The 16,474-nt window shown below is 37.0% G+C and overlaps 1 protein-coding gene across 11 annotated transcripts in view; it reads left to right on the plus strand.

The window, feature by feature from the left end:
- Positions 1-2,958: 2,958 nt before the first annotated feature.
- Positions 2,959-16,474, plus strand: part of Stat92E (Signal transducer and transcription activator Stat92E) — a 117,271-nt gene continuing 103,755 nt past the window's right edge. For 8 of the 11 annotated variants that reach the window (XM_067761996.1, XM_067762000.1, XM_067761997.1 and 5 more), the window contains exon 1: positions 8,494-8,733. The gene's annotated coding sequence lies outside the window, so the exon portion shown is untranslated. Of the gene's footprint in view, positions 3,297-8,493; positions 8,762-12,470; positions 12,621-16,474 lie in introns of those variants that run through there. The other 3 variants (XM_067762003.1, XM_067762004.1, XM_067762002.1) reach the window with 3 other exon arrangements.

A 16,474-nucleotide genomic window follows, 5' to 3' on the forward strand; every position in this document is an offset into this window, starting at 1 on the left:
TCATTTCTATCTTATCCTCATGTGAGTTTTATGACATTCTCCCCTATGTTTTCCGCTTCGGATATATGTCAAAAATTCTTCCTAAAAGCCCTGAAGTAGTGTCATTAAAAGGCTCAAAATTAGCAGTATATGACGCCAATAAGGCTCATATATGATATCGGAAGAAGGTCTGTATAAGACTTATGTTAGAGGCAAAATATAAGCATATAGCATTCGCTTCAGGTTCCTAAATGAGTTCAAAACGAGTGCAAACGATCCAAAGTTTGGACTCCTTTCAGACTAATTGTTGACTCCGAGTGTTTGCTGGGTTGTTTGTTTAAAATAAAAACGAAATTTTTTTAATTTCAAATGGCGTATAAATTTAATTGCTGAATTGTAATTCCAAGCAGCCTCGATTCAAACGATTTTTAAATACGCAAAAATAGATACAAAAAAGGAATATTACGGGTATTTTCCCGGTATTTACCCATAAAAATGGTAAATACCCAGTAGAATCCCAACTCTAATGATAGTTCATCAAATATACTATCAATGAGGATTTATATGGAAAAGAACATAGGTACTCACGACTTCCGTGACATATATAAATTCTACAAATTCTGCACGTGCTCGAGGGTTTTTTGTCAGCATATAATAAAAAAATTTTGGCCAAGTATGTAATAAGTTGGATATGAAAAATAACTATTCCTGGGATTACTTGTTTTATTGCAAATGTTTTGGTATGAGTGAGTCACAACCACGGTTGCCACAGCATGTTTTTTTTTTTTACCAAAAATGGCAATATTCAAAAGCTGACCGGTATGGTCAGTCATGTCGAGGAGATATTTTTCTTTTGGCCACCTAGTGAAAAATCCTTAAAAAATGCCCTGATAGAATTAGTGTAGACACACATTTCAGTTACATCTGAGTATAATGCGTATTGAAAGTTAGTAGGACACATTTTATGCGCAGCAATTTCCGAGGTGTATTTAATGTTTGTCGCTTAGCAGTCCATATAAAGTTTAAGCGTAAACGTATATAGAAGTAAGAAAAAACATAGCTATTTTTCATATAGATGCGTTTAGCACAATCGTATGCATTCCAATATCATCGTCACAATCAACCAACATGTTGCATTTGTAAATATGAAGGAACTTCAGACTTGGCAATTGAAGTTCACTTCGCCTTGTCCATTTACATACAAAATTTCGCAAATCACTGGTATAAACATTTTCCCTATAAAACAATAATTAACCAAAAAGTTAAAATACACCTATAAGGCTATTAACAAAACCCAAAAATTGTGAAAAATATTAGAAAAGTTACCAACGAATGGGAAAAATAATTACACTTGCAAGGAGTGGCAGAACCCTTAGCCAAAGCAAATGTCAAATTCTTCTTCTTATGATTTGCTTGCAACAAAATTTGGGAGTTGGCTGCTTTTCAATATCAGATGGCGCCAGTGTCGCTCATTCTACCGTTCTCCATAAAAATACGTGCAATATATATGCATAAGATTGAGTTAAACGCATCTATATAAAAAAACTGCTAACGTGACGGGGCTTTAAGGGCCACTTGCATGCGCTATTTAGGCAGTAAAGAGTATGATTTACTTTCAGGCTTGGTACACTGGGTCCGAATCGTAATATACGATCACGGATCGAAAACTATTTTCACTCAATCGATAAAAATGAGGTCATCGAACTATAAAAAAAAAATTATATATTATGGATACAGTGAGTACGCTTTGCCCTAGTTCACATATTTAATTGATCTGATACATCATTTCGGAGCCCCCAATTTTATTATAATAACAACATTCAGTACTTAACCCAGTGAACTCAATGGGTCACACGCTTAAAACAAATACCCTTTTTCTGAAATTTCAGGTGATTACGATCAAAAATAAACTTCACTACTTTTATGCATGTGCCCCAAGAACTCGTAATCAAAAATCTTGTTATTACCTTATTTAGTGCGGATCCCTTAAAAAAACGAATATTACTCACCAACGAATGGGAAAAATAATTACACTTGCAATGTGTGCCAGAACCCTTAGCCAAAGCAAATGTCAAATTCTTCTTCTTTTATCATTTGCCTGCAACAAACTTTGAGAGTTGGCTGCTTTTCAATATCAGATGGCGCCAGTGTCGCTTATTCTATCGTTCTCCATAAAAATACGCGCAAACTACTCATAAAGGGCGAATTAATGGTGGCTTAAGCCGGAGTCATTGGTGCCGTATGTAGTATCGCTGTATCCGCATCCCTAACGTAATCAGCTGTTTATCGTTACGACGGTAAACCAAAACCCAATTGGTTGGCTACGATACGGTTACGACCTTAGCGGCACCAATAATCGATTGCATTGATTCTCATAAGGTTGGTCGAATCAGCTGTTATAAGGTTACCGATAAAGCACCAATGTCTCCAGCTTTATAACCATAAAGCCATAACCAGATAAAACAGCTGATCACACCTACCTAATGCAAATCAATGTAATCGAGTTAGCGTTATGGTATGGCACCATTAATCGATTACATTGATTTCCATAAGGTAGGTTCGATCAGCTGTTTTATCTGGTTATGGCTTTATGGTTATAAGTCACCATTAATTCGCCCTTAATGCTTGTGTTAAACTCATTTATATGAAAACTGCTTGTGTGTCAGGGCTTTAAGTATGGGTGCGACAATGTAAAACATGTATGCATCAAACCGAAATGTTACGCATCACAAAAATTGGAAATCGAGTTAGCCTTTTAGGCAGTAAATTCCATTTCGGTTGCTCTCTTATATTTGTATGTGCATGAGACATCTTTGACAGAAAACTGCCGCAATGCGTTTTTTAATTAGGTGGCCTGTTTATTTGCAGTAGATGGTTTGAAACAATTTCAGATAAAAGGTGGTACAATTTTTTTCTAAGCTCATGGCAACACTAAACACACGACAGTTTGTGTTTTCATGGGGCAATATTTGCGTAGTTCGAAAAGAGAGTATGGTGGTTTATTTGAGGCAAAAGTTTTTATTGCAACGATTTAATTTAATTAATCCTACAAAAAATAACGTTAATAAGTGCTAAGGATTAGTGAAAAAAGCTGAAAAATTGTGTTTGACGCTAAAGAAAGTTTGTGGCTACCTATCAACGTGTTGCGTCCTTGCTTCGTGTGCAAAGCAAAGACCTTGAAAACGGTGCAGCTCTCAAAGGCCCGGGTTGCGCACAAGTAGTTGCACCGTATCAAATGTGTAAAGTATTTGCGACAAAAGAAAGTGTAAGCATCAGTAATAACGTGGTATTAAAACGAAGAAGTGATAACTAATTCGGTAAGTTAGCAGAATTGTAATTGGTAATAGTCTAGTTGAGGGGTCGACTGCTAATACGCTACCAAAAATATCGAGAGAGGTGTCAAACGACGCGTCTTGACATCAGTATTAATAATCCGAATTTGGAAAATAAAAATATTAACGCGTTCAAAAGATATTAACGAAAACCCGAAAAAAGACCCGCGGGTACCTCCGAAACCGAGGTCGGATCCATAGTATTTTTGCGCAGAACACCTTTCGGCGTTGGCGGCCTTCGGCCGCGCTTATAAAAAATAACCCTGGGCTACGCCATGCCACGTCTGGGTGTGTGGTTTAACCGTGGCTACCGCTACGGTGATGCACAATTTTTTTTGGTGGGTACAACCACAACAACAACCACATGGAAATCGCCAATTTCAACTGCAAATATCTCCGGATATAGATAAAATTTTCCGCCATCGGATTATTGTTCTCGAGATTAATACGCATCTTTTGACACCTCTCTCGATATTTTTGGTAGCGTATTAGCAGTCGACCCCTCAACTAGACTTACCTTCTGCACGAAATCAACACGACCAAAAATATAGACGGCGGTGTGATATCTCCCAGTTGAAAAGGTTGGCCGCATCCCTTAATTGTGGTAACACAAGTCTGAAATTACAGAAAGGTTATTATTATTATTTTATTTATTACGGCCAAAAAAGCCTAATTCATTGTATAGCACAATTTACAAAATTCATAATTGTTTCTTAAAACTATTTCATTAAAAAGAAATGAGTAATGAGTAAATTCACGCAGAAAGGTGTTCTGCGCAAAAATATTAAGCTGCCGGGCAACGCACAAATTTGCTTGATGGTCACCATAGCAACGGGTAGTTATGTGCGTATCGGCTGATTGTTGCTTGCCCTGCCACCACACAAGCATAAAGCATCAAGCGCCATTTGCATTGAAAATTCGTAGCGTGCGGACGTAAGCATGTCATCGGATGACGATTTTTTATTGCTTGTAACTACAGTTGCTTTGGCGAAAAAAAAAGAAAAAAGAAAGAAAATAAAAAAATGGGGATGAAAACCAGTGTTGCTAGGTTAGCCTTTTCGAGGCTAGATTTAGCCTTTTTTTTTGCCTTTAGCCTCGAAATTTTGGTTTTAGCTTCGTGACTTTTTTCTAGCCTTTTTTACTCCGAATGTGTTTTTAATAATTTCTAAAATAAAGTAATTTCAATAGTTCCTGTGAACACATAATACCTAATAATATGAGTTATCTACAAGGGTTTAATTCTTTTTCTGCTGAAAATTCGTTGAAAGTGTCAAAGCCAGATGTATTTTCTTACTTTGAAAAAGAGAAGTATAGTTATTCTTCAAGTCAAATAGCATTAATAGAGCTGCAGTGGCAAAAACTGATAACTACACAATGGAAAAATGTACACTCCACCATGAAATTTTGGTCGGAAGTCCGGGAACATAAAAATGCATTAAACGAACCTCCTTTTTTAGAACTTGTCGGATTCATATTTAGTTTTTTTAGTATTACCACTCAGTAACGCGGAGGTTGAAAGCATTTTTAGTGGCATGAAAATTCTGAAAACTATATTAAGGAACAAACTAAAAACTAAAATGCTTAATGCGCTGCTTAATATTAGATGCTCGTTAAAACGCTTATCTAAATGTTGTAATGATTTTGGAATTACCGATGATCTCATATCTATGGTAAATAGCCAAACTTTATACGCAGACTTAAGCTCTTCTGATTCTTCAGACGGGGAATATTTTATATAAATAATTAGTTTGTAATATTTTTGTTATGTATATACACAGATGCAATCATTTAAAGTAATTCCATGTGCTAGTCAAGGAAAATGTGCCTGATATGTTTTGAAACAAGAAGTTATGTTTATAAGTTTTTATTTTCAAATGTGTAAACTAAAATATAAAAAAAAATTTAATGAATTAACCAAAAAAAATTCTGGCCTTTTTTAGCTTCTTTTTTTTTTTAATTTAGCCTTTTCTAACCTTTTTTTTTTGCCAATCTAGCTTCTTTTTTTTTCATCACCTGGCAACACTGATGAAAACTACGTATGCAAAACGTGAGCAGTTTACGCATGAGATCCTCTTAAAGGAGTTAAAAGCATCATGCACAGAGGAGAGGGATTCGCAGGTTTCAATAAACCGCAACGTAAAATCGTTTTCTTCCGCGAAGTTGCTCATTGCACGTTCTCACAAAACTAGCACATTAATGCTTGTCAACCACGTCGACCACGATCAAATAGACCAGCTGTCCATTGTGAATGATGAAAAAGTGTGATCTCTTCTGCATAAACGTCAAAATTCCAAAGTGATTGGATCACCTGATTCGTATTTGACTATCGCTGTCTCATTCTGTATCTCTTTCTATCACCTGCTGAAGATAGGCGCCGCCATATTGAACAGCCTGTCAAAACGCTGAAAAGTAGCCATATTGAACAGCCTGTCAGGCAGTTGACAGATAAGAGATCACACTTTGTCATCATTCCCAATGCAGCTGTCAAGCGAAAACTAAAAATTTTGATTTTCATCAACGCGAAGCCGACAACAAATACGTATCAGCATGACATCGCCCGATACGCACACAACTACCCGTTGGTATGGTAACCATCAAGCAAATTTGTGCGTTGCACGCATGGTTCAACTATATACAGGTTGACTCATCTGTAAAGCAACAAAATATGTCTGTTCAAATTGTCAAAATCTGTGTATTGGTGTTGGTGCGAATGGTATGGAATGGAAACATAAAACTTAGCAGTTTTTGTATGCGTAAGTAAAATGTTGCCAATGTGTTGGTGTCATTTTGAGTTTGCCATCTCCTTTTGACAATCCCTTCGACCATGAAATGACATAAATACAATCAGCTGATGAGATGAGCCAACCTGTACATAATTGAACCATGGTTGCACGACAGCTTTATGGATTACACCCCCGTTTTGGAGGGACCCGCGAGTCATTTTTCGGGTTTTCGTTAATATCTTTTGAACGAGTAAAAACTTTTATTTTCCGCCTTCGGATTATTAATGCCGATGTCAAGACGCGAGACCTCTCGATATTTTTGGTAGCGTATTAGCAGTCGACCCCTCAACTAAACTTTTACCAAAAATATAAAACTGATTCCTGGTGGCGATATTTGTTTTTTTTTTCAGTCACAGTCACGGTTAAAAGCCGCTGTGACTGAGAGGTTACAATCACAGATAACATTGTTCCTCAAAAATCACGGGATCGGCCAACATTAGAACACTCCGAGGTAATTTCCCAGTTTTTCGGCCACTTGACTTTTGCGGGGAAAATAACAATTTCACCAAAAACAAGCTACTAGATTGAAAAATGTTACGAATTTTTCTAATTTTGATGGATTTCATATTAACAGATACGACTAAATTACTTCCATAGTTATTTTAAACGAAAAAAAAAAAAATAATAACTCGCATGCCTTGGAGAGTTTAACATACTTAAACGCAATTTTTATAAAAGTGAATGGTCATAAATTGGTTACAAGTCCACATTTTTTATTTATTGTATAATTCAAGCTTTGCGCTTGAGGAGGAAATTGTTACCCCAGCGGGTTAGGGGATCAGAATATACCCGCGGTAGGTATGCTTGTCGTAAGAGGCGACTAAAATACCAGATTAAGGGGCTGTGTAGCGCAACCCTTCAGGTTGCCAGCGCAATATATAGCTTCTCCAAACCCAATTGTCAACCTCATCTATCCGCGGCGAATTCTGTTTCACTAACAGGCGAGGCTCTGGCGACCCCAAGCTCCTCATGGAACTTGGTGGTGGGGAGGGAGGGAATGGCCTGAAGGTTTAATGTTGCCGCATAAATCGTTCCCGAGATGGTCGGGCTAGCACCTTAATGGTGCTGTGGTACCGGAGCGTACCGGATTTGTATCCGGCAAAGGTCCATCACATCGACAACACTCCCCAAAGCCTTGGGGGAGCAACCTGATCGCTATAACAACAACAGCAGGAGGAAATTGTTAAACCATTTTTTAAGGAGAACATCGCCCTGTAGCTCTGCAGGTTAGCCACTAGTTATGAGAGTTCTTTTGCCCGTTGTACCAGTGGTCACCTTGGGGCAAGCCCCGCCTATACACATTATGTGCTCTTTAAGCATTGACATGGATGTGGCGTCCCACAAACGTAACAAATTAAACACTTACCACTCAGTGTAGACTTTGGAGGTACACTTTTTTTCAACATCTCTTGAGAAATATCCACTGTAGAGGCACGATAATAGGGTCATACTAGAGCAACAGGATTTTTCATGTATTTTATTCTGTCTAGGGGTCAAGCTCCCATAGGGATATGAGTCGTTAACCAATGTCTGAGTCATTATCTACTATTTTTCAATACAATTGCATGTTATTCTGTCAAAAAATGTTGAGTGGAACTATCTTCTTTTTTAATTTAATTAATTTATTATTACGGCTGTTTAGGCCTAAACCATGCTAAAAGCAAAATTTTCATTTCATTTCAACGACAACAACATCTCGGGGTCACGCCCCGGGCAAAGCAACATCCAAATTTTACAAACATATTTTTTCAATTAGAAGAAACTTTTTCTAAGTGGGGTCGCCCTTCGGCAGTGTTTGGCAAGCACTTCGAGTGTATATCTGCCATGAAAAGCTCTCAGTGAAAACTCATTTGCCTTGCAGATGCCGTTCGGGGTCGGCATAAAACAAATAGGTCCCATCCCGCCAATTTGTGGGAAAAAATAAGAGGAGCACGACGAAAATTGGAATAGAAGCTCGGCTTAAAATCTCTTCGGTGGTTATTGCGCCTTACATTTATTTTTTTATACAACACTTTTCTGGATTGGTGGGCTTCGGCCGCGGTTATAAAGAATTACCTGGCCGGTCCAACATAAGTGTGGGATCAAAATTAAATCTATGGAAAATCCCTTTGTACACAATGTATTATACCTCTACACAACAAAATTACAACAACAGGAAAATTTGCAACTTCATCTACAAATATCTCCTAACTGAGCTTTTTTCTTTTCCGCCTTCGGATTATTTGGATGTCCATTACCAAAATGTTTATTCAAATTATTTTTTTTGCTAAGGTTAGGATAAAATTATGGCTATGTTAAGAAAGCTTAACCGATAAGGAGGATCTGGCAACATCACCATGCCAAACATTGCAACTCTGTTTATAGTTTTTTGACGCCGATAGCAGAGCAGAACGGAAAAAGATTTCGGCACCTTCGGCTGGTGTAAAATTTTAATGTGCAAAATTTTTTCTGAATATGAGTTTTCCAAAGAATATAATTCGTTTTTAAGAGAATTAATTGGTGCTGCTAAAGTTAATAATTTCCAGATATACGAAAGTATTTAATATTTTGCGTGGGAGTAGTGAAACTTACAAAATCAAAGTAAAAAGGTACACAACGTGGAGACGAAAGCGCAGAAAAGCGTTAATTGTGTGGAAAAGGTTAGTGCAAAAACTAAAGTGGAAAAAAGTGAGTGTTTAAAAATAAATCAGAAGTATATGTGTGTATGTATGCATATACTTTTAACCAACTTAGAAATGTTGGCGAACTGGGGGCGGCTGGTGTTGATATATTTTTTGTGTGCATACGCTTTTACGTGCATATCTGTACATAAACACATATACCCATATACAAGATTTTATATGATATGGTCTCGCCTGACAGACCTACTGTAAGGCAACGAAATCCATGAGGAAATGAAGAAGAGTAGCGAAGAGAACGAAGAGGTTTTGTATTTGTACATAAGCAAATGTCCCCATATACACAAAGTAATATGTAGATAAGTGCCGGAATGTGTGATAAATTAATTTAAAAAGAAAAAAAGTTTAATTTTAACTATTTATAAGCAAAATATAAGTAGAGAGGTAATAATCGGTAAAAGTCTAGTTGGGGGTCGACTTCGGGAAAATTTTAGAATAGCACCCCCGAGTTCGGGGTAAAACTTGGTATCAAATGAAAGAGGGAGTTGTCCCATTCACAAATATATATATTTTAAAGTGCACAAACTTATAATTTAAAAGTTATTTGTTGATAAAGTTTGCAAATTTATCAAATTTCTATAGCACTTTAAATTACAATTTACATATCTTTCAAAACCTTAAGAGCCAATTAATGCTGACTTATAACCATAACCAGATAAAACAGTTGATCGAACCTACCTTACGGAAATCAATGTAATCGATTAATGGTGCCACACCATAACGCTAAAGCTATAACCATACCTAGCCAACCAATTGGTTTTTGGTTTCTCGCCATATCCATAAGCTAAAAATATTTGAGTTGGTGAATTTAGTAACTTTTTGTAGATTTTATTCATTGTTTTGGATACGTTATGACTAAGAGACTTATTCTTTGTGGAATATGTTTGTAATTTTTTGCATTTTCTTAATTTTTATGCAATTTTCACGATTTTTAGGTTAAGGCACCATTAATCGATCATATTGAATATGGTTATTGATATGGGTATGGTTACGACTATGGCGTTAGGGTTAAGGAAGTTTAATTCGCCCTTTAATCCACATACATATCTATATAAATTGGCAACGATAAACTTAAATTGCATTTCTGTATATTTCACATTTCATTTTTGCATTGTTTTTACTTATTATAATGTTTTTATTAAAACAATCGCGCTTTTGTAGCAACATGCATATTTATATATATATATATATATTTTTTTTATTGATTACATTACAAAGCTGTGCTGCCACATAAACAAAAAAAAAAAAAAACAAATATAAATACTACCCTACAAGAATACTGACTATCATATGACTATCATCTGATTGTCAGCAATGTCAACCTAACGATCAGCGCCTCATACAAACTTTCTATCACAAACTCAAGGGGACTTGCGCAAATGTGATGTAAACAACTGTGTACGTGTGAGTTTTTGTCTCCTTCTTATACACCAACATCGCCTACTGATTAAGTATATAGCCGTACTGATCACTCTCATTCCTTTTCCTGGATCAGTGCTGACACTCTATCAAAAAGTGTCATAAATGCTAGTTTACTGTAGACATCAGGTTTGACTGTTATACTATCATAAATGACCATTGTTATATTCCGCCAAAAATGAAACAATGCTTTTTGCTTTTTATTTACTTTATTTCATTACGTTTTTAATTTTGTACGTGATAAAAGCATAACCGTTTCTTATTTGTTTAAAATAAATAGTTTTATAAGAATTCAAGTTCAGAATGTTCAATTTAAATTCAAAAAATAACAAAACTGGTTAAAATCGCTCTAAACTTTTTTGTTTTGAACATATTTTTGTTGTGTTGTTCGGTGGTGGCTTTTCGCTAACGCTGCCCTGACGTCTTTTTCAAAATGCAAGGCTCCTGGGGGTCAATTCCCTAACTGTGAAAAAATGAAAAATGTACACTCATTGTAAACTCATTTGCACACATAATTTACACTTTAAATTTTCATGCGATTCTGTAAATTATTGTGCACATTGTTTTGCTGAATGAGCGCTGAATGTAAAAGTCTTATGTCAGTGAGAAAATATTCATCAAACGCCATGAAAAAAAAAGTCATTCTGTAACAGTGCCAAGAAAACTCACGAAGTTTTTATCAGTGAGTTTTTTTGTTCACAGTTTTGCTTTACAGAATCAGAATTTCACAGTTTACACAATACCTTGTGTACACTTTAAAACTCACAGTTAGCGAATAGGGCCCCTGTTTCGAAACCGCCTAGTAAGTAGACATAAATGTTTAACAAGTTACTGATTATTTATAGTAAACTCACCTCCTAACACTGGATCAACCAATGTTAGGTTACCCAGTGTCCTTTTGACCCCTCCCCTGCCGTCCCAATTGAACTCGTCCAAAAGCGAGTCTGCGAAAATGTGTCTCAAGACACTGTCTACCTCTGTCGAGGCTCCTTTTATACTGTGGATGTTAGTAGTCTGTAAAATAATAAAACATAAAATATATATAAAATTGATTTTTGAAATGTTTACTATCATTAAGTTTAAGGATTTCAGTTGGACCAACTTTAACTCCCGCTTCTCTTAACCACTGAACTTCCAATCAGTAATCTTCCATGAAATCATTAAGACTTTCGGGTTTTTTTAAACGAGAAAAGCATGCAATTAAAATGGAGTCAACATCGGGAAAATTAGAAAGTGCGCCAAGGATTGGCCATAAAACTCGGTCGGAACTTTTAAAAAGGCTCAAACCATCAATACCTACATCAACTAGGACTTCATCAACATCTTCAAGATTTGTAAAAGGGTAAAAATTAAAATAACTTTGAATACCGATGTATAGATATTCACCATTAGGAATAGTTCGAATATTCGACGTTTCCCTATAGTTTTTCATAAGGGTTTTAGCAGAAAATTGTAAACCTTTTACTTTCATTCTGTTCAAAGTTTTAAGCAATTCATCAACAGAATTTTGGGACTCATTATTCCTAATGGCCTATGCCCTTATTTCCTTGGCATTGTTAGCTTCACTTTCTAATGTAATTGCATCATAATTTAAAGTACTTGCAATAGTAACGCCTGCCTCAATCAAGAAGCCACTTTCTGTTGCAGTTGTATCACAAACTAAAAACGGAATATGATCATAATTCAGATACCTTGCACATGGAACGCTTAACTCAGATGAAAACGCACTTGCAGATTGTTTACAGGAACTGGCTTCCCCGAATATGGAAGTACTTTCTGGTACAATTGCACCAATGGCGTTTGCGAGAAGAGCGCTTTCCTCATGCGGAAACACATTTAAAAATGAATCACCACTAACCACTATTATTTTTCACATGTAAATTTTTTTAGTGCGTCCCACACATTCCGACAGTTTTTGGTATTTTTTAATATTATTTTCAATTTTTTTTCTTTTAGCATTGAGCTTTGAAATGCTCTCTTTTTAATTTTTTAACCTTATTTTTTATATGGTCTTCGTCAGTTGAAAATGGCGGAATTTAAAAAATAGCAAAACAACCGTGATAATCATTTGATTGTCACATGACAGTCAGTAGTGACAACATGATTAAATCGGATAAACTGTTCTCGCATACATAAATTGATTGTCATATGACAGTCAGTAATGACAACATGATTAAATCGGATAAACTGTTCTCACATACATAAAATTCCCTTGAGAATTATGTATCTGTCTCACATGCATAATGGTATCTGCTTTATGTTCTTTTGTTCTGTACCAGGTGTCCGAAGCTTTCCCAGTTTGGGTCCTTTTTCATGATTATAGGCTGTCGTTGGGTACATGCGGACATGCGTGTGCGAACAAAGGAACATACGTAAATTTGAGTATCAATGTTTACGTCATCGCAGGATCAGCATTGTCAATTACTAGTGTGAGTGTATTAGTAAAACTATCAGCGTTTCTTATAGGGTACCTTACCACCTTTCAGTTAATAAAGAAAAAAGAAAATATATATTTTTACTACTCATTTTGAAAAGTTGAAACACCTTTCCGCGTAGGCGGCCGCCACGGTTATACCACACACCCGGACTTGGCATGGCGTAGCGCAGGGTTATTTCTTATAAGCGCGGCCGAAGGCCGCCTATGCAGAAAGGTCTTCTACGCAGAATTACTGTGCATGGCGCAGCCGGTGTTGGATCGGCTAACAACAATAAACATAAGAAGAGTTCGTTCACGAATGCAAAAAAGAGATTTTTCAAATTTTTGGTAAATAAAGACTGGAAAAGTTAAAGATATATATACATCAGATGAAAGGTATTTTAATAAGTTATTTTTCGATTCTGCACTTGTTCCGTTTTATAGATGCGGTAGCACAGATTTGTAATGTCATAAAATATATATACGTATACATATATAAAAGTTGTATAGAAATTTGCAAACTTTAACAACAAATAACTTTTAAATTATAAGTTTGCGCACTTTAAAATATATACATTTGTGATCGGGAGAGCTCCCTCTTTCATTTGATACCAAGTTAAACCCCGAACTCGGGGGGTGCTAAACTAAACCGCTGCCTCGACTGCTAATACGCTACCAAAAATATCGAGAGGTGCTAAAAGCCGCGTATTGACCTCGTAAACAATAATCCGAAAGCGGAAAAGAAAATTTGTATCTCTGTCCGGAGATATTTGCAGTTGAAGTTGGTGACTTTCATGTGGTTGTTTTAATGTTTTTGAATGAATGGTATCGGTTTTAAACAATTCGTAAATTGTTTTGATTAGCAGGACCCTAGACAACCTACCTGCATACCAATTTACATATGATACTTAGATAGATAGTGTCCCAGCTGATACGAAGTAATTCCACATTTTCGTATGATGTGGAACCCAGGAGTAGAAATAGAGGTAATTCTATACGACAGCATGACACTGCTAATACGCGTCCAAAAATATCGAGAAAAGCAAAATAAAAATTTTAACTCGTTAAAAAGATGTTAACGAAAAACCGAAAAATTACCCGCGTGTCCCTCCGAAACCGTTTGTGAAATCCATAGTTTTTTTGCGCAGAACACCTTTCTGCATTGGCGGTCTTCGGCCACGCTTATAAAAAAGGTAATAGTCTAGTTGAGGGGTCGACTGCTAATACGCTGCCTAAAATAAAGAGAGGGGCGTCAAACGACGCGTCTTGACATCAGTATTAATAATCGGAAAAAAGACCCGCGGGTACCTTCGGCCGCGCTTATAAAAAATAACCCTGAGCTACGCCATGCCAAGTCCGGGTGCGTGGTATAACCGTGGCTACCGCCACGGTGATGCACAATTTTGTTTGTGGTTACGAACACAACAACAACAACAACCACATGGAAATTGCCAACTTCAACTGCAAATATCTCCGGACAGAGATAAAATTTTTCTTTTCCGCCTTCGGATTATTGTTCTCGAGATTAATACGCGTCTTTTGACACCTCACTCGATATTTTTTGTAGCGTATTAGCAGTCGACCCCTCAACTAGACTATTACCATAAAAAATTACACTGGGTGGGTTCAACACCGGTTTGGAGACCAAAACTATATCCGCGCAAAACACATGTTCACAATTTTTTTTTGTGGGTACCCCAACATTACAACAACCACATGAAAATCGCCAACTTCACCTGCAAATATCTCCGGACAGAGATAAAGTTTTATTTTCCGGTTTCGGATTATTGTTGTCGAGATTAATACGCGTCTTTTGACACCTCATTCGATATTTTTGGACGCGTGTTAGCAGTGTCATGCTGTCGTATAGAATTAACGAAATAGAGGGTGATTGAAAACACGTTCTTCTCTACATCCCAATATCTGTTGAGTTGTGCTCATCGGAAACTCATGCCGTCAGACATATTAAACCATTCTCTAGATGTTCGGGCTTGGACCTTAATGGTGCTTGTTATCGCAACGTAGCGGATCTACATAGTATATCCGGCAAACGACGAATAGCATAGGTAACGGTAATTGTTTACTTTAGCTCACAACTGCTAAAACCCTACCAGAAATATCGGGAGAGGTGTCAAAAGACGCGTTTTGGTCCCAAGACCACGAATCCGAGAGCGGAAATTCAAAATTTTATTTCTGTCAAAAACCGAAAAATGGCCCCGGAGCGCTCCGAAACCGGAGGTGGGATCCATAGTATTTTTGCGCAGAACACCTTTCTGCTGCATGGGCGGCCTTCGGCCGTGCTTATAAAAAATTACCCTGGGTAGGTCCAACACCCGTTTGGAGACCAAAACTATATCCGCGCAAAACACTTTTACCCACATTTCTTCTTATACGTACTACAAAATCATCAAAACAACAACAACCACATGAAAATTTTCAATTTTGTTTGCAAATATCTCCGAAACGAAATAAAATTTTGAATTTCCGCCTTCGGATTCGTGATCCTGGGTGCTAAGCGCGTGTTTTGACACATCTGATATTTTTGGGCGAGTTTTAGCAGTTGTTAGCTAAAGTAAACAATTACCTAGGTAACACTCCCAAAAACCTTCGGAGAGCGATCATATCAAACGACGCGTCTTGACATCAGTATTAATAATCCGAAGGCGGAAAATAAAAATTTCAACTCATTCAAAAGATATTAACGAAAAACCGAAAAATGACCAGCGGGTCCCTCTGAAACCGGGGGTGGTATCCATAGTATTTTTGCCCAGAACACCTTTCTGCATTGGCGGCCTTTCGCCGCGCTTATAAAAAATTACCCTGGGTGGGTCCAACACCGGTTTGGAGACCAAAAATATATCCGCGTAAAACACTTATGTTCAAATTTTTTTTTTGTGGGGACAACAAAATTACAACAACCACATGAAAATCACCAACTTCAACTGCAAATATCTCCAGACAGAGATAAAATTTTTCTTTTCCGCCTCCGGAATATTGTTTTCGAGATTAATATGCGTCTTTTGACACCACTCTCGATATTTTTGGTAGCGTATTAACAGTCGACCCCTCAACTAGACTTTTACCAGATATAACTTTGATCGCCAAACCGGTGTTGGACCCACCTAGGGTTATTTTTATAAATCGCCAACGCAGAAAGGTGTTCTGTCCGTCCGATCTGGGACCGTCTCGTGGTCATTTTCTGTTTTTGTGTAAATATCTTCACAGAAATAAAATTTTGAATTTGCGCTTTCGGATTCCATAAGTGGAGGTCGAAACACGTCTTTGGCCTTCTGAATACCCCTTAGATAATTATTGATCAAATTGAGGTGGTACACCATCTTTTAAAACGTTACCTAATTAAGTAATAAAAATGTAATAATGAATTATATGTTGTAGTCTCTACCTTAGGCCTAAATATCCGTAATGATAAAAAAAATTAATTAAATTAAACAAAAAGTGCGATCATTGCACATGAGTCCAACTGGGCAAAGAACTACCCAGAAGCAACACCAATTTTTCAGTCGTAATTTCTACTACAAAAAGGTTGTGACGTGGAACTTGTTGCTGTCGTAGCGATAAAGACACTCGCGGAAGGTTTTGGGGAATATTATCGATGTTGATGGCCCTTTGTCGGATATAGGACCGGTACGTACCGGTACGTACCGGTAACAAGCACAATTAAAGTACAAGACCGACTATCTCGGGACCGGTTTAATATGACTGCATTAAACCTTCTATAAATAGACATCATAGACATGGACATCAGGGACATGAAGGGAATGAACATGCAGATTACCTAGCACAGCAGGGTGCTATATCAGCATTCTATTATTATTATTATTTATTTATTACTACGGCGTTTTAAGC

This window comes from Eurosta solidaginis, chromosome 1, assembly GCF_040869045.1.
Source record: "Eurosta solidaginis isolate ZX-2024a chromosome 1, ASM4086904v1, whole genome shotgun sequence".
Taxonomy (NCBI): domain Eukaryota; kingdom Metazoa; phylum Arthropoda; class Insecta; order Diptera; family Tephritidae; genus Eurosta; species Eurosta solidaginis.